Here is a 19477-nt window from a genome sequence, read left to right as displayed (position 1 = left end):
GGATAATATACTAGGTGTATATCTTTAAAACCATAATAAAATAAAACAACAAAATTTATAGAAAAAAAAAAATAATGTAATAAAAAGAAAAATATGTAAATTTATTCACATACAAGAAATTTCAAGTGAATCAAAAAGAATGTGGCATCATAGCAAGTGAGTTTTCAGCGTTATTTTAAAGCCCAGTGATTCAAGGTCATTTAAGAAATAATAAAAGTTAATATTTCATCAAACAGAAAAAATATTAGGTTAGTGCTCACAAAGTTCAATCATTTAACAAAACAACAAGTTACCAGAATAGGTTAAACAAAAGTTCCTAAATAAAGTTTTTCGCCACTCTATACTCAATGTCATAGCAAGATTTTTTTTCGTATAAAAATGTAAAACGAATCATAAAGAGAAACAAAATGTATTTATGATAAAAAGAAACTTACGAGACACGTACCAATGTATGGTCATCCCTTGGGCAAAATAAAATCAAAAGGGAAAAATAATCGTCACTGATACAATTTCTTGTATCTGTGCCAGTGTTAAAATAAATATAATGAAGTTGAGTCGATCGAAAAAGGAAATGATAGAAAAGAAACGTGTTACAATAATATGACACTTGTGAGGCAAAAAAGAAAAGAAAAACTGTAATAATATGAAAAGCAGAGGCAAACACATGTTACATACACACATACAAGTCGAATGACAAGGGTTTAACATCTCACATATTATTAGAAAATAAATACACATGTTTCGTTAGTTGATAGAGAAAAAATTTGCAAGAACAACAAAAAATTAATTTTTTGTTTAAATATTTTTTAATATATTTACCTAAAATGTTATTAAAGTTAATAAATAGTATAATGGGATGAAAAAGATTTTATTGATACAAAGAATTTTTAAATATGTTGAAAAGTTTTTTTTTACCGTAAACACATAGCTTTTTTTTTATTTTTGAGATACATAGGGAAAAAATTATTGATTCAAAAAAAAAAAATTTAAGTCATTTATTATTGCTTCTTGTTATGCAGCGTGAAGCACAAAGTGAGACAATCAAAATTATAAAATAAATAAATTAACATAATCGTACATCACAAAACAATTCGTCAATTAAATTCAATTAAAATTTAATTCAAATACATATAGGGCGACAATACATAAAAACGATCACTTTCTTCGATGCATCTTAAGTTGACCAATTTCTAAAATTTTTCCATTAGAGAGAGAGTTTACGGCCTCTTTTGTCAAATCATTGTACTTCGTCAGGAAATCGCAAAGTAAACCAAATGGATTATCAATGTGATATTTATGTTGTTGTCTAGTTGATCGGGTGTAGACGTTCCTATTTCTGTTAATAGTGAATGTGTTTTTAAGCAGTTCATTTACAATTTTATATGCGCATATCAATTTTTGATTTAGTTAAATATGACTGCACTAAGATGTTTCTAATATTTCTTAAGTAGGATACTGCGTCAGAAAATTTAAAAGTTTGAAAAGTATACATTGATGATATTTTTAAAAACTGAAGATAAAGTGAAGTTAACTCTTAAAGATTTGCATACTTAGTTTTTTATTTTTAAAAATCCAAAATTGTGTGAATTGACAATGTTTTATTTTGAATACCTATTGGAAGAAAATAGACGTTGACAATAGTATCTTGTACACAGGTGTACTTCTATCTCTACTTCTTATATATTATTCATCTCTTTATCTCCCTGGGAATGGTGTTCCAATATTTTCATAATAATAAATTTCAATTCGAACGAATGTATATATACAAATTGTTATTGTTATTCCGCCAATGTGAAGTGTTTACCTAGTTTTTTTTTTGCAATTTTATTTATTTAAATATTTTTCTACGTTGTGCACCGTTCAGAACTGAAAAAGTGTCAAGCCTGTCGAATGAAATTTTCAATTATATATGAAAATAAATTGAAATATTGGAAATTGGTTTTGAGAAAAGAGCTAGAGGACAGTTCATAAAATAAAAAAAACAGGGTAGATAAATAACAAATTTTAAATTGAAATGTTTTTTTAGACCGCTGATCGAACGTTTTTCTGAAATTTTAGACAGATAGTGAACCATCTGCTAAAGGTATTATTTTAGATTTTAGTAATTTTATTCAACAACTGAAAAATTAAAAAAAATACAAGTTAAAAAATCCCCAATCAAATTTTAGTAAATTAAAGAATTTTTTTGCAATAAATGTAATATTGCACCAATTGGTACCGAAAAAAATTGAAGCAAAAAAATCTTACAAGACATGAGTATATTGTCCGAATCAATCAGCAGATTTTTAATTCGTGTTTTTCTTTTACCGTGTAACTAGTTGAATAAGTTTATGAAATAAAATAAAATCAAATCAAATAAATTACACAATAATTATTATAATAAAGATTATTGTAAAAAGCTGTACTTAAATAGTGACGACTGTTCGTTATATTACAAAATATTGACAACGAATGTGTCAATAATAGTGAATTAAAATAAATTAAATTAAAAAAACATAAAAATGATAGTGCTGAACAAATAGTAAATAAATAAGATAAATATCGAAAACGAAATTTTCAGTAAAATATTAACAATATAATCAAATGTAATTAAAAAGAGGTAAGTACAGAAACTTATTTAAAATTGTAGAGTAATCAAAAACACAGAAATCATTAATGTTTCATAAATAAACATTTACTACTAATTTTGTGCAAACAATGAAAGAGAAAATTACCAGTCGTATATTGAAGTTTCGAACAAACATTTTGATCTACTTGTATATTCTTGACTCGAGCATAAACTTCATCATTCACAAAAACTTTTCTCTTCTGCGCTTGTACACTACTCTGATATCAAAAATGTTAATCTAAATTCAATTCATGCGAGATTGCGATTGAGTACAAGATGACAACGTCCTACTAATCTACTGCAAGTCGTTAGGCAGGTTCACTCACTTTATCCCCTTATTCCTCTTTTTTTTGTATTTTCTGCCTCTCACATATTTCTCACATATTGCTATTATTTTTGATATTTAGTCTTGTTTCATTTGTTTGGTTCATTGAGACTGTTCTGGATGATAAAAAGGGCAAAAAAGAGTTGAGACGTTTGTTATTCATGGCATGTATTTTACATTTAATTCCACGTGACTGCATTCGAAGCATGTAAAACAGATGTAGTAACGTCTATCTGTCTTTTTTCTCCTCTTCCAAGCTTTCCTTATGAAATTTATTCGTGTATATTTATGTGAAAAAAAGTCAAAGTCTTTGAATGTTAACGCCACAAGTAGATTAAATGGAAGACATTTGTTTCATTTTATTGTAAATATTGAGAAAAATTTTTTCATCATGTGTAGAAAGTTTGTAACTTTCAGGGATTTTGTTGAAAACTCATGAAAACATCGGATGTCGTTCACAGATTAATTTTTTATTGAAAACGATGACAGTTAAACTATATTCAGCGAATTCAGTTTTTGTGTCAAATAGTGGCATTAAAAAGAAAAATTAGAACAAGAAAACTAAATGATGATGATTTTCATACAAATTATACCAATTTAATCCTCTTGTTTTTTATCGTGCTGTGAAAATTGTTGCGCAACTATTTCACAGTTTACGCGAAGCTCGCGACTTTTCCAACAATTTTCATGGAAATTTTTTTTTGTTTGTGTGCGGTTAGATAATAATTCATGAGAAAGAAAATGTCAAAAAAATAAAGACATAATTTTTACGTCCCTTGAGAGTTCTTTACAAAAAGTAATTTTTATCTTACGTTCACTTTGTTCTGTCATCCTCAGTGGGATTATTATTTGTTTTGACAAAATTATGCAAATAGTTGTCATATTTTTAAATTATGTCATCCAATTATTGTTTTACCTTTTTTTCTTTCGTTCGGTGAACGTGAGCCTGTGATCGCTTGTGAATTGGTGGTAAAATGATTGTAAAAGCAACACACTTTGCAAATTTAAATCTCCAGTTTTATGTTATATTTAAAACCGTTTCATTAAATATTGTTTACGTTCGCATTATAACATTTAAAAAGACAAAAAGCTGAAAAGGCGGAATATATTTTATCCAATTTTAATGCGCTTGTCATTAGCACTAATCCGTAAGCCATTTTTATTGTTATTATTATTTGGTTGCTGAACCTCATTTATGTACCTATTTATAAAAAAAAAACAATGATGACAGAAAGACAAATGATTCTAACGAAGTTATATTTTTTTTTTTGTAATTTTAGAATTCTTTCAAATACGACCGTTGAAAACTTAAATATAACGATTCTTTGTGTTTTCTATTTTTTGAGTTTTTTTTTAACTAATTTTACAAAAAAAAAATATATTAGACCTTTTTTATGATGGCATGAAATAATTTATGAGTTCTCATATTTTAATTAAATATTTGTAAAGCGACTAAATTTAATTATTTGAATTTTTCGCACCAAGATTTTAATGAGGCTCAGATCATTTTTTGTGGGATTTTAATGTAATTATAAAAAAAATGTCGAGAATTGTACATTTTTCTCCTGAATTTTTTCGTCAAAATAAAAAATCTGAAATTTTTTTTCCAAAAATTGCCGAAAATCAATTTGGGCGCATAATAAAAACTTAATATTCTCACTAAATCGCTTTGATTCTTAGCACGACTACCGCTATCTATTGTTATGTCATAATTAAAGGCAAAACTTAAGTATCGTCGTTCCTCATAAAAAAAGAAAAGACAAAACTGAACAATTTAATTTTATTTTTATTACAACTATAGTCATGTCGTCGTATCGTCGTCGTTTTCTCATAAACTTACATTGTACCGGTTTGTCTCCATAGATCACTTATATGAGTTAAGACGTATAAAATTATTACACAATACGTAGTAATAAAATGGATCCTTTTCTTTTTACTTGTTAAGTTAGCAAAGGGAGTGTTTCTGCGAGATGGCAATAAATTTCGAGTTGTAACTCATATATTAACTATATAAGAAGCTTAAAATTGCTCGAGGATACACAAATGCTGTATGTCGGGCATTAAATAAAAAATACATAAAAAGCACGTAAAATTGTTGATTAAAGGCATAATGAGATGAAATTTAAATTGGATTGTCGCACTTTTTTCATGATTGTAAAAAAAAAAAATGGAGACGACTTTCACTTTGTTACTCTTTACATTGGTGAAGTAGAACGAAATGTTAGAAAAAAAACAACAACCGCAAACACATCAAAGTTAACATAAATATAACATTCTGTCTGATGTCTGCCTTTGTCGGGACGAACATGCTCAAAGTTCATTACTCACTAGGTAGACGTGCAAGCTACAGAGATTTTTTTATTTTATTATATTTATGTATCACTGTCTCTGTGAGTGTGTGTTTGTGTGAGTTGTGGTATGTCATGAATCATCAAGAATGAATGGTAATAATTCAAATGTGATGGTGATGATAAAATGTAATTGAAAAATTCTTTCCGAGAAAAAGTTGATACTTATTTGACAATACTTTATATCGTTTATTTTGACAAATGAAATCTTTTTGGAACAAGAAACATTTTTTTTTATCTATTTTGTAAAATAGAATTATATTGAATCCATGTTAAAAAAAAAAATTATAGATTTCAATCGGTAATAGCTAATTTTTAAAGTAAAAAATTTAATCAATTAAAGACAGATCCATACCCTGAAGCGATTTTTTTCCTGTTCGAATGCAAGAAAAAAACGGGAAAAAAAGGAAGAATTTTTCAATTACTTAAATTCGCTGTCTGTGAGTAACAGTCGGCTGATAACAGTTTTCGTGCACTCTCGGGTATTTTATTGACAAGAAATCATGTGCACAGTTTCATTTCATCGCCATTGATGGAAAATTAATGAAGAAACGAAAACTATTCCAAAATGCCTGTGATAAAAAGAAAAAGAAATGAAATAGTTCAGTGCAGAAAAACAGAGCAAAAAGAAAATGTAATTTGTGATAATGAAATGAAGTTTATGGTCTTTACTAATGATGTAATTTGCTATGATTTCAGTTTTTTTTTATATGGAGCGATATTTAATTAAATATCAGAATAAATGGAAAACTGTTTTTCATCTGTTTCAAATTATTCTTTGAGTTTTTCTTTCAACCAGAAGTATCCTGCCTTGAGATTCATTTATTGAAATTAAAAACAGGAGGAAATGTTTTTATTTCTACGTATAGGAAATAATTAAAATCATTTGAGCTTAGCTCATTGCAAATAAAATCTTTAAATTAATAGATTTAAGCGAATCACGTTTTCAGCCGCCGCATTTGTAAGAAAACTCTGTTTAATGAAAGATTTTGAATAGAAACTTGCGCCACATGTGTTCGTAATAAATGATTAAATTCGCTCCTTTTCCAAGACTTTAACATATGTTTATCTACGTTTTGCTAAAAAAAACAGCTAGAAATGATTGAAAATACCAATTTTGTGTGAAAAATAAAATTGATTTCACATCTAATGTGATTCAGTGGAGCGGAGTATTAAACACATGTTGATCTTTTTATTCCTTTCCATTCTTCTTTTTTTTCAATCACTTATAAATCCGCCTTTAGTTGCGTGTGTGAGTGTGCTAACAATAAATCGCTTCCACGCAACCATCAACAGTCAATCCGGATACGAAATTGCTGTAGCTCACATGTCTTCGGCCATCATCAAATGTGAAATGGATCAAAAAAGTGTGTGTATTCGAATTGATGGAATTCCATCTGCTTTCTGATATTTGTCCCACAATTGCATGTCGACGTCGTGATAAATGAATAAAACAATAGATATTGAGTGCTGAATATTTTATCATTGTTGTTTTATGCATCACTAAAGCATTTTCTCGATTCATTGTCTCCATTTTGTAGGAAAACATGTTGGAATAGGAATGGCCTATTTTCCCTCGGATGCAATGCATTTTTCGTTCGCTCCACTGAACGACATCCCTTAAATTGAGAAAAAAATTTTAATTTCTTACACAAATAAAATGATTTACAATTTCAATTGCTAAACAAACACAAGTTTTTAATTAAATGGATGACTCTGTGCGACAAACGTTTTCTTCTAGTATTTTTATGTCGTCGAGTTTGAATCTTTTTGGTGCATACATAAACATCAAAAATTTCTTTTCGTTTAAAGTTGGTTTAGGAAAGACCTAAGAAAAGCACCATACGTAAACACAAAATCTTTTACTCACTCGTGTACACTAATTAACAAAAGTTTTAATTGGTTTTCAGAAGCTTTTGCTTGCTTTCTCGGCACAAATGTTTGGATTTCTGTGTAAGTGTAAAAGACTCGTATTTCAATAAATCTTGCACACAGAAACTTCTAACATATGCATATCAGCGAAATAAAATAGTGTTACTGAAAACTAGTAGTGTCTACATAATCGTTTTGGAGTTAAATTTTTGTCACGGATGATATATGATGCAACTGTTTCAATTTTTCAAGATAATATGTGAAAGATTTGAATAAGTTTTAGACTAATGATTTTTTGTATTGGAATTGAAAATATTTTAGTAATATTTTTAACTTGTCATGTTCTCTTTAATTATCTATTTTTCTTTTATTAGGGGATGATTTAATTTTGATTTTAAATGTTTTTTATGGATGACCTACCAGTAGTGGTAGATTTATTGGCAATCGAGCCTTAGGCTATCGTGACTTTTTCATCAATTTTGGTCTACTATACTACCCTCATTGCCTACAAAATCGAATTGATAAAAATAGCGTTCTTAACGTTTTTTAGAAGAATTTTTAAATAAAATTAAAGTCGAACTTTTTTAAAACAAAAATTAGAAAAAATAGTCGTCTAAAAACGCATTTCGATATTACATACCTACGCTTTTTTGTACTCCTCACTTCACATTTTCATACTCCTCATGACCCTTTCACAATTTCATAAACCTTATAGTCCAAGGGACTGCCCACAGACCTTCAGGGACCTCAAATAACTAAAAATTACAAAAAAAAAAATTTTGGGGCACACCGGAACACACACACACTACCGCATTTTTTCTTCGAAATGCGGTAAAAAATCAAAAATTGACAAAAGCTACAAAAATTTAATTAGTTAAAGATACTTTTTAGCTTTATTTTTTCAATACGGAAACCCAAAACTGGCAATCCTGTCTATAAAGAGAAAAAACGTTAATATTTAGGTAGTTTAGAAGCTGAAGAAATGACAACAACGAAAAAACAAATAATAATACATGTGTAAAGTTTTAATGGATTTTTGTTTGATTTACAATGCAAAACAACCTTTGGCTATTTTTAATATGTATGTCTTGTCATTAGCAAAATACACATGTTGAAACCCTTTTCTGAAAGAATGTGCTTTTCCTTCACATTAGAAACAATGGACATTGATTGATTTGAGATAAGGATAGGAATCCCATTTTGGTCCTTCAAAGAATTTGAGTGTAAAGAGAATTGCAACAACATACCAGTCGCCTCCACTAAAAATTTTATAAATAGCTTCAACATTATATTTACAATTTAACTTTGTTTCACTTTCCTAAGCTCTGGCTTGGCAGGAAAACAGATGCATGCAAAAAATATTTGCGGTCGTAAAAGCACACAAAAGCTCAAAAAGTAAAGGATTTATGCTCCATATTTAAATATATTATGCCAAACTTCCATATGTACATATATATTTACACAACTTAAGGTGTGTTAAACCCTCGTGTTCAACGAAGCAGACACGAAAATACATAAATATCCCTTGTAGCCCGTGTTTAAGCAAACACAAGATACACGAAAAAATATTTTAAAACTTTATTTCCTACCACTTTGCATCTCTAAATGGTGAGAGTGTCTACTATGCCTACCATAACATCAAGCAAGAAAGGGGATTTCAGATAAAAAAGTTAGTCAAATTATTAAATTTAAATCATTTTTCTTAACATTTCTTTTTATGGATGTTTATTCCTTGCTGTACTTTTCAAGTTTAGAAGTCTTGTTAGAAGAGAAAGCAACACAAGAGGAGGAAAAAGAGTGCTCGAAACGTCGCTTGAATCATTTTTATGACCATAAGTGCTGCTCTTTTTTCTTTTTCTGCAAAAACATACATAATCCGCTTCGCGCCTGAGGACGAAGAGAAAACTTTGCCATGGTATGAAGAAGAAAAAAACAAAGAAAAAAGTGATAAAAACTTTACCCATTATCATATGCACGAATTGTGAGTCGTTGCCCTATACAGACTTCTTGACTGACTATGTTTAGAACTTTAGAAAATACCAAAGTGCGAGAAAAATTATGCAAGAAAAAGTGATTTACAATCAGAATTTGAGACAACGGACTGTCTACCTATAAATTTAATGTAGGTTTGTCCTACTTATGATATCCCAGATAAAACAAGAACATCTGTTTATTTTTGTCACTACTGATCTGGATGTCGGTTGAAGGCAAAACTCGTACAATTTTTTTTTATGAAACTCAATAATTTATGTCCATGATTCAATAAAAAGTTAAACTTTTTTACCGCATTTCGCAGAAAAAATGAGATATTGAACTCGATTTGTCGTCTGTATTGCAGTGTGATCTAAAATTTTTGTTAATTCTTAGTTATTTAAGGACCCTGAAAGAGTGGGCAGTCCTTTGGATTGTGATGTGTATGGAATTGTGAAAAGGTCATGAAGAGGAGTACGAAAATGTGAAGTGAGGAGTACAAAATTGTAAAATATATGCATTTTAATGGGAAAAGTCAAGGAATTCGGAAAATTTAAATGAGGAGTACGAAATTGTAAAACGAGGAGTACGAAATTGTAAAATGAGAAGTGAAGTAAGTAAGGAAGTGAAGTAAGGAGTACAAAAAAGTAATATCTAAATGCGGTATAGTATGTCGTTCTTTATACGACTACTTTTTCTTTTTTTTATTAATTCAAGGGAACAGGTACAACAAATTCATAAGTTGGAACATGCTTTTGATTAACATAAATTACTTAAAGGTAAAAACTTATACTTAAAACGTGAATTCTTCGAAAAATTATTACATTTTTGCTGACTTTAATTTAATTCCTTGCACGTGTTGCCCTTTCTAAAAAGTAATGACAGATAAATCGAGGCTGCGAACAAAATCGGAAGAAAATTACAACACATGCGTGCTCTATCAAAAGAGAACAATAGGAAATCTATGATTATGATTTCTTTTACAGGAAAAATTTTTTACCCAGATAAATTTTGAGGAAAATCATAAAGAAAATGAGAGGAAACGTAATATTTATAAAACATTATCATTTTCAACATACAAGCATTGTTCTGTGCTGAAAAATGATCATTTTTTATGATAGTATGGTAGTTCCGTATCTTTTTTTTTATTATTATACCTAATGTTTTTGAGTAGTATATTTAAAAATCTATACGCACAATTTTACCAAGCCATCGATTTAGGTAATGTCTACAAATGTTTTGAAAAGCTCCTGAATGTGTCTGTCTGTCTCTTTTTCTTTTCAGCTTATTGTCTTGTCAAAATGTTTCTTTTGTCATGTGTGTTTTGTACCTATTTGATGTGTACGTGTATCAATAGACTAAACAAAATATAGGACAGAATTTGGGGCTCATATTAAAAAAAATATGTTGAAAAACCTGAGGCTTTTATCCCATTGTCTTTTTTTATGTTTATCTGGCTCCTACCGAGATACTAAAAGATTCTATCTGTAAAGGAGGAACAAAAGAGGCGGATGTAAACACAGTACAAGCAAATTTCTCAGAGATGATACCAATAATAATTTTAATGTGACGTTCGTGGAAGGAAGTGTAAGCTCTGAAGTGGAAGAAATCACTCTAATTGACAGTATCAAAAGTACAAAATGCTTAAAAATATCAGATATTTTATTTAATTAGAAAGGTCGGCCAAAAATTCTAATTCTCATTTGGCTCAACATATCCATAGTTAGGTAAAAGTTGTTTTTCCACAGAATGGTTTAATTCCCTCTCTTTATATACAGAATAAGCTCATGCCAGGTAGCATCCATGTATGACGAGACATATTAAAAACTAGAATTAGGCACAAAGTATACGTCACCGTCATCGAAACAGTGGAGACAAACACAAATGGATGGCGCCTTAGGATGAATGTACATAATAATACAATCATTGACGATGCTACGTTATGGTAATAATATCGTCGTCAATTTTCTGCTCGAACTATTTTACACTCGTTTTGTGTATTTTGTTATTCAGACGCAACTCAAAAATACGTCAGCCTGAGCTGAACCGAAACAACGAAAATGATCACCATTTTTGAAATAAAATAATACGTAAAATGGTATCTTTGAAAATTTTAGGTACAAATGTGTGTGTTATATGTCTTTTATCAATATTTAAAGGTTTTTTGATGATAATGATGAAGGAAAGAAAATTATATTATAAAACGTTTTTCTTGCTAAAGATGTTCTGCTTGTCCTTTTCTTTTCAAATCTAGGCAAAAGAAAAGTAACACACGTTGTACCTTTTATCATACATCATCGGCATGATCGTTGTTGCGTGCGTAGTGCGTTTATTGCCATAAAATTTATGAGAAACTGTTATTTTTTAGGGGCTGATAATAAATACTTATATTACCATCAGGCAAACAAGAAAACACATGAGGTACCAGAAGAAAAAAAAGTGTAAAATGATCCGTAGTAATAAAATAAAGTCGATGCCTTTTTGAAAATAATGGATATAGGAGCTCTTGACTTATTGACTTTTGCTCGGAAGTACCAGTATGGTGCTGAAAACTTTTTTCACACATGTCTTTTCGATGTTTTTTGTATTTTTTTAGAGTATAAACACTTTTTTTTTTGTATATTAAGAATAAAGTTGATTCGCGTGTAGTTTTAAAGAGTTTTTTTGATAAAAATACAAGTTTTAAAAATAATAATCATTAAAAGCCAAATGTCCAATGCTATTATGTGTCCAAAAGTGCGCTGACATAAACTTAAATTAACGCCAAGAGAATAAAAAAAAACATTTTTAACGAACTTTTTTAAAAGTACAGAACCAACACTTTATTTTATTTAATTTTCATACACATTTCATATCAAAGATGGAATTTTAAGTTGTGTCAAAAGCAGAGACGTGAGTTAGTGAGAAAAAAAATTAGGACGCTTCAAATTTCTTTCGATTTAATTATTTATTTCAATATTGTTCCATGTCCTACTTATTTCTAATGCAAAAAATCTAATGGCCTAAAAAGTTAAAAAAATTTAATTTTTAACTTTTTTAAGTTTTTTTTATTAAAAATTTTTACAATGAAAATTATATTTGCATAAGAATTTTACGCGCTGAAATTTTTTGGCAGTTTTACAGTTTTTTTATGTTTTGAACTTAATTTTTAATTATCAAATACTAAATACAAAAGAACTTGTTTTCATAATTTCTCATCAAAGTTATTTCCTTCTTCCTACCCGGAAAATAAATTTAGAGTCTTAAGTCTATATTTTTTTTTTGAAATTTTGAAGACGCTTACGTTCCTTTTCATGTCATGACGAGTTTGAGTTTGCTTAAATGCATTTAAAACCTGTATCTCGTCGCTACTATGCAAAAACTAAAAAGTACCACGATGAATTGCATCACCATGTTGCTGCATGCTTTTCTTTTATCATGAATATGGAAAAGCGTTTTATGATGTTTGTTTTCCCTTGATGTGTGTTCTGTTATGCAAATATTTTTGCGTTTGTTTCGAGAAATTGTACATTCGAAAAAAGTATGTATACATTTCTGTGAAAAGAGGAAAGACATTAAAAAGTTGATTGAAATCATTTAGGTTGAGTTTAAAAAAAAAGAAGTTTTTCATTTCCAGCAGAATCTGTCGTTATATTTACCGAAACTGAATTTAAACTAAAGGTTAAAATTCTTTAGATTATTGCACGAGCTTTCACAATATAATCTAGTGATACCTAGCATGGAGTAGGAGATAAATTCTATTTAACTCGGTTTGCATTACATGACCAACATTCATGAAATGGATCTTTGTTCCTCATTTCTAAAATGAAATGTTAACTGCTTTCAATTGCATCTCTCTAAACATGTTGTTTGCCCGTTAAAACGGTAAATTTTCTCTTTTTTGCGTTTGTTATGTATGAGTTTGATGTTTCTCATTTTTAAATGAGGGTTTTCATTGTCCTTGTTAATATTTAGGAAAAAAACTTAAAACACAGTACATTCATACTTTGTTTATGTAAGCTCTTATAAAGGAAATAAAAATAAAGATATCATTTGAATGGAGTTCTCTCTTGTTGGTTGGTGTCTGTTGTTGCGAAAATGCTATAAAAATTAATGCTGGCACCGCTGTTTGTACAAAAGTGATGATAAAGAAGTGGCATTTCTGCAGTCATCACGACACAAGAAAAAGGTCAAAACGTCTTATCTGAATGTTTTTATGATAATATTCATAAAAAAATACGGAGGGCGCTTGTATTTATGAGTGTTATGTAAGAAAGCGGCCGCTTCTTGTTCTTTAGCAGTAATAATCGTAAAACACTCCAATAAATAACTTTAAATTATTTTAGTAGACATAAAAGGGCTCACTCTGCATTAATAATTCCCTTTAATGGGCAAACAATTTGTCTTTTTAAAATGGGAAACACAATTGAATGTCAAAGACTGTTGCGCCATCCATATTTTTATTAAATATAAATTCATTTTCTCTTTCTCATCATTTTCCCTTAAATTCGTCAAATACATATAAATGTGGCTTTGGTACGTAACCAAAATATAACGCCATCCAACATTAAGGAGAATATAATTTGCATAAAAATACCATTTTTGATAAATTATTAATTTATTTACTTTTTCCTTTTTTTAATATGTGTTTTACTGTCATTCGTTTTCGATTTATTAAATATATATATTTTTTATTATACATAGGCAGATTCGGACTTAAGTGCCGGAAATGCTCCCGCCAAATTAGTCAACTTCGACGCTAGACTAAGCTTTATGAATTTTAAAATTAAAACAATAAATTTAAGAAACGCAATTGCTGGGCTGTTCTCTAGGTTAATCCGCCACTGCACTAGGTACATACAAATGAAATAATAAAATTAAATTGACACAAAAAAAAAACGAGAAAGTATTCATTCAAATAGCTCAACCGTAATTTTAATAATATGTTCTATTCAAATTTATTTGATTTCTCCGAGTTTTTCATAAGACTCCTACAAATATCTTAAAACTTTCTAGTTTTTAAGATGTTTCACGGGTCCTCACAAATTTTTAGCGCATATTGAGCACTGAAGGTACTGCATTTTTTCAAAAAGAAAAAAAAAATTGAAATTTGAAAAAAATTTTTTTAAGTTTTTATAGAACAGAATTAATCGGATGTGGTTCAGCGATTTGTTTGATTTTATTATTTATTTTTACGTTTTCATACAAAAACTGGAAAAATGGATGAAAAATATTATCATCATATTATATTCAATATAGGTATGAAGAATAAGTGCACGAGCGCTTAGAAAATATGGTGACTGGTATAACATGAATAATGGATTATGATAATAATTTCCAGATCAAGAAAAGTTTCAACTACACTGCAAACTGGTTGCAAAACATTGAAGACAAATATTGGTAACGTATAAAGTTTTTGTCATTGGATGTTAATTAAAAATGACAGTTTTGGACAGAAAAATAATTATTTTGATTAAGGACTGTACTTTACAGCTGGTGACGAGCTTAAAGGAAAAAAAAATCAATTTTAATTAATGATGCAAATATCAACGAAAATAAATACAAAAATTAAAACAGGAAAGCGTTACTAATTATCTGACTCATTAATTTTTTTTTGAGGGAGGAATAATTTTTTGAAAGAATTTTTTGTTTCATATAAAAATAAGCTTTGATGAAGACACCAATGCAGTGTTAATAAAACTAAAAAAAGAACAACGGACAAAATAAAGTACAAAAAATGCGCTTTCACGAACATGTTTCACGTTTTTCAACATTTCGCTGCTTGTTATTAATTTTAATTAGGGTAAATTTTCGCTCTTTCGTTTGTTTTAAATTAATAAAACACACATGTGTGTTGTATACATGAAAAAACGATGTTTAACAGGGAAATTTAAGAATTAATAGGGAAGTTTCTCACTCATTCCGCAAATAGCTTCATTAAGCATTTTAATTTTCAGTTGAGCAAGCAACGATAACAAAAATAATTTAATATTACTTCTTGTTTGAATAAAAAATGTGGGCGTTGACTTTCACGAGAAAAAAAATATTTCATGGGAAATTTGTCTAGATTTGTTTTTGAAATATTTTTTATCTTTATTTAACGAGGAAAGTTTTTAAAAAATGCCTTGGCCAATTGTTTTTCAATTTCGGAACATTAGCATTATTCAAATATATATCGATCAACCGTCAAAAAATAAACGGTTTCTATGATAAACGTGAACAATACAAATACTTTAAGCTTCACTAATTTGTTCCACTAATTTATTAATTTATTGGTTGCGATAATTGTGGATGTGGCGGTGTTCTGTTCATCAAAATTAAATTAGTGTGTGTGTTTTTGACAAGCGAAAAACTCTGTAATTCATCAAATTCAAGTAAATTGGGGGAAGATTAAAAATGAGCAGTGTGATGTTTTTTTTTTTAAATTAGAATATACTTTATACGTGTGTACGTGTAAACCGCAAAAAACGTGGCGCAAATGTCGGTTGGATGAATACTTATGAGCTTATCTCGGGATAGCTTGTATTCATCTCTTGAGTGTCGGGATGTGCTTCATGAAAAGCGGTATCGCACGAAATAAAATTTAATTGCTTAAAGCACATCCCTAAAGTGATTCAATTTGTTGGTATCCTTTTATGTTAAATTGTCGTTCGGCTGCGAAAATATGTATATGATTTGTTAAAATGTTCATTCAAAGTGGTGTTGTAGTGTAAGTAAAGTTTGTCCCAACGAGGTTTGTAAATTGAACAAAAACTGCAATTAAAACGAAACCGGTTGCCCCCTTTTCAGACAATCAAAGTCTGTTGGTTTTATTCTTTTGTCACATAATGTGTCCCATACACATATGGAAAACTTGCTTTAAGTGCCATTAAATATATTGCAAGTAAAATATATTTTGTTGTTATTTTTGTTTGACATTTGGTTCCTTCTCTCTGAGAGAATAAGTTTTTGTTTTTGAGTTATTGCTTAAACTTTACAAACAGAAATATAGACATTTATGCTCTATTGTTACCACCAATTTTACACAATGGAAACATTCAACTCGTTCACACCGGAAAATTTACTAAACTTCATTGTTAAACTTAAATTATTAAGCTTGTCGCAATTTTATTTTTTTGGTTAAAATATGTTTTATTTTAAAACATCATATTTTTCTCTTTTATTTTTTTTTTTACTTTTAAAAACAATTCGTCCAGAGCCTTTTAAATGAGCTAAGGATGATTTTTTCTTTCAACATAAAAAACATATCTATTACTTTAAAATTTAATTAAAAGCTTAAGCCTAAAATGAACTTTGACTCAAATGCTCAAACCAAAACCATAAAACATATTAAAACTTTTCTTTTTAATTTTCTTCAAAATTTTCAGCAAAAATCTAGTCGAAGAAAGCATATTTTGCCGTTGGTGTGTTTTTAATCACAATTTGGCCGACTACTAAAACATCATAAAAATGTTTCTGCGTCATGAAAAATCAATTATTCATATTCTTTGTTGTAGAATAAATGAGAAAAATTGTGTATTCACCTTTTTCGCTTAGACAAGCCCGATGAAAGATTCGATGCTCTAAGTTTCAAACTTAAATATTAAAGATGGACTGGTGGACATTGTAAGCGAACAAGACGATGAAAAACTTTTTCTTTTCTCATAAAAAATTAAAACGTGAAGATAGAGCACCAACGTTTAACATTAGCCAGTTTAGTCATTTGGATGTAGGTACAGTATAATATTAAGAAATGGTCTCTTCCTCTTTCAGGATTAGCTACTTTTGCGTATTTTAAAGTTTACTTAATGACATGGTAGCGTATAATGAGAATAATATATTTTTAAAGCTCTCTTTACGATTTAATTTCACTCAGAGCCTCTTGTTTGTTTTAGGTGTAAAAGTAGAACAAATTGAATTTTTATATAATTAGCAAATATTTTTCTCTTGATTCTTATTAAATAGCTAAAAGAAAGCAGAAATATCTAGAAAGAAAAGATTTAAAGAAGGATGATAATGAGATAAAATTAGGGTGAATTCTAACTTTGGCTAAAACAAAGCAAATTAAAAACGGGAATTAAAAGCATTCGTTGAAACGAATAACTTAACCGCATTTAATATATTTTTTTACCCGATTTTCCACGAGTTCTACTGAAGCTTTCTTCTAATTTTGAAGAGCATGTATTTATTCTGTACATGAAACTAGTGATCAGTTATCAAACCGATGAACTGGAGCGCATTTACATTTTAGATACAGTTTTTCACTCAAACTTTCTACATGCTTTTTTATTGAAATTCAAAACATGCATTAGGTCAAAGTTTCCGAATGTGCATTGGGGCAAAGTTTTAACGAAACTTCAAAAATGTACGACAAATTTCATAGAATGTTTGAAAAAGCTCATAGAAGCTCCGAGAAACTTCATAGAAAATTTTCAATACAAGTTTCGCTACGGACGGACGGACGGACACGCAACCAAGCACAACAGCGCCTTTATTTAATTTGAAAATGTAAATGCGCTAAAACAAATCTGTACAGACCGATGGACGAAATACCGATTTTTTCTAAAGATCCTTAGAAATGCGGCAAAAAAAAAGAATTTTGATATATGTATTCTTCATATTTTCCCATGATTTTTTTTATTTCATACCATACCATTTGACTAGAACACAATAAAAAAAATATACGTACACTTTATAAATGAATTGCAAATCCGAATATCTCTCGTTTCTCGACAAACACAGTTTATAACTCTGTTTCTATCCGTGGCAATAAAAAAAAACAAAAAATACCAAAATCGACCATCTGCAGCGAAAGAACATCACGGATCATTCTAAAAGAGGAAAACGTAAAACCAGGAAGAACTAAAAAAGCGGTATTATTGTTACAAACCGTTTGTACAAGCGGCTAGCAAAAGCATCTATCACGTGGCCTTATTCTGGCAAAATGCAAGTTCAGTTTAGTTGCATAACGTTCGTTTCGTAAAACGAGCAGCTGCGAAATACGTGACCTTTTTGATTCTATTTATCCGCTTTTTCCTCTCTCTCTCAATTCTTTTCGCTGTTGTTAAAAAAGCATTATTGTTGCATTTTTTGTGCACCGAAAAAAAATCTGAGTTTCTTTTCGGTGTGTCGCAGCCATCGGATATGTATTTTTGAAATTTTATTAAATTCATGCCTGTGGGCGATTGTGTTCGATAAAAGAGCAAACTTTTGTGTATTCTCTTTCAGATACAAAGATTTTCTTTTTATTAGTTGACAACAAATTCATGTCCGATCACGTACGCCCACGAGTTTCAGTCTAACACACACACAATTGTGCGGTGTAATATGATTCATTTATAATAATGAACATAACTTGTGATGTTTTTTCTGGTGCTTTATTCCTACGTTTACTATCACGAGCAACAACGCAAACAATATGAATTCAGCAAGCAAGGCGTTCGCACGTTACTGACTGTAATTGGCAACCACCTCTGGTGCGAAATTGTATTGTATATGGGAAATGGATAAAATGTCATGAATGAATTTGATTTAGGACCAAAACTGAAATTTAGAAATGTGTTGGACTCATCCAGAAAAATAAACTAAAGAAAAGAGTGGCAAACACGTCCAACTCATGTCATGTCAGTGAAACAAATTAAACGAAAATGAAATAAAATAATGAGACATCTTAAGTGTGTGTGTACGTTTCCATCCACACAAAAAGACACCCACTTGTACAAGAGATGATTAAACACCAAGAAAGAGGGTGAAAAAGTAGAACAACATCAATTTTTATGATGAAACCATTTTATTTTTGTTAATCAAAGAAAGTTTGCCAAAATATTCTTGTGTTTCGTGTAGGCAACATCCATAAGCAAACGAAGAAAAATGTCAGAAGTAAAAAAAAACGAAAAGAAAGAGAACAAGAAGACCATTTAACATTTATTTTTCCTACCATTTGGGGAAAATCTTCTTAATTAAACGTAACGGTTTCAAATGTTATTATTTGAGGACTATCTGGCTAGCGCTGAGAAATTCCCTTAAATGTGTGAATTGTAATAATAATAAAGATTGGATCATAAATAAACGTTGACGCTTTTTTGTTCATCATCGTGAACCCAACTGGTAACGGAAAAAATTAACCAAAGACGCAAACTAACCTTCAGAAGAACTCTCTTGATTCTTTAAGACATTGCGAAAAAAATTGTGTGTTTCAAGCAACATGCTGTGCTTGTTGGACGTGTAAAGAAAAAAAGAGAAGGATAGTATATTATATTATTACAAGATGAGGAATAAAACTTTGTCTGTCGTTGGTTTTATTCTCCTTCTAAGTTATCTCCTTCAATTCTCAAGAGACTGCGTTTTTCATTTATGGCTTTTGATGAAAGTACTTAATGCTGGGTTAATGAGCGA

The sequence above is a fragment of the Culicoides brevitarsis genome, chromosome 2 (genome assembly GCF_036172545.1).
Source record: "Culicoides brevitarsis isolate CSIRO-B50_1 chromosome 2, AGI_CSIRO_Cbre_v1, whole genome shotgun sequence".
Classification (NCBI taxonomy): Eukaryota; Metazoa; Arthropoda; class Insecta; order Diptera; family Ceratopogonidae; genus Culicoides; species Culicoides brevitarsis.
Note: the sequence above shows the minus strand (reverse complement) of the source record.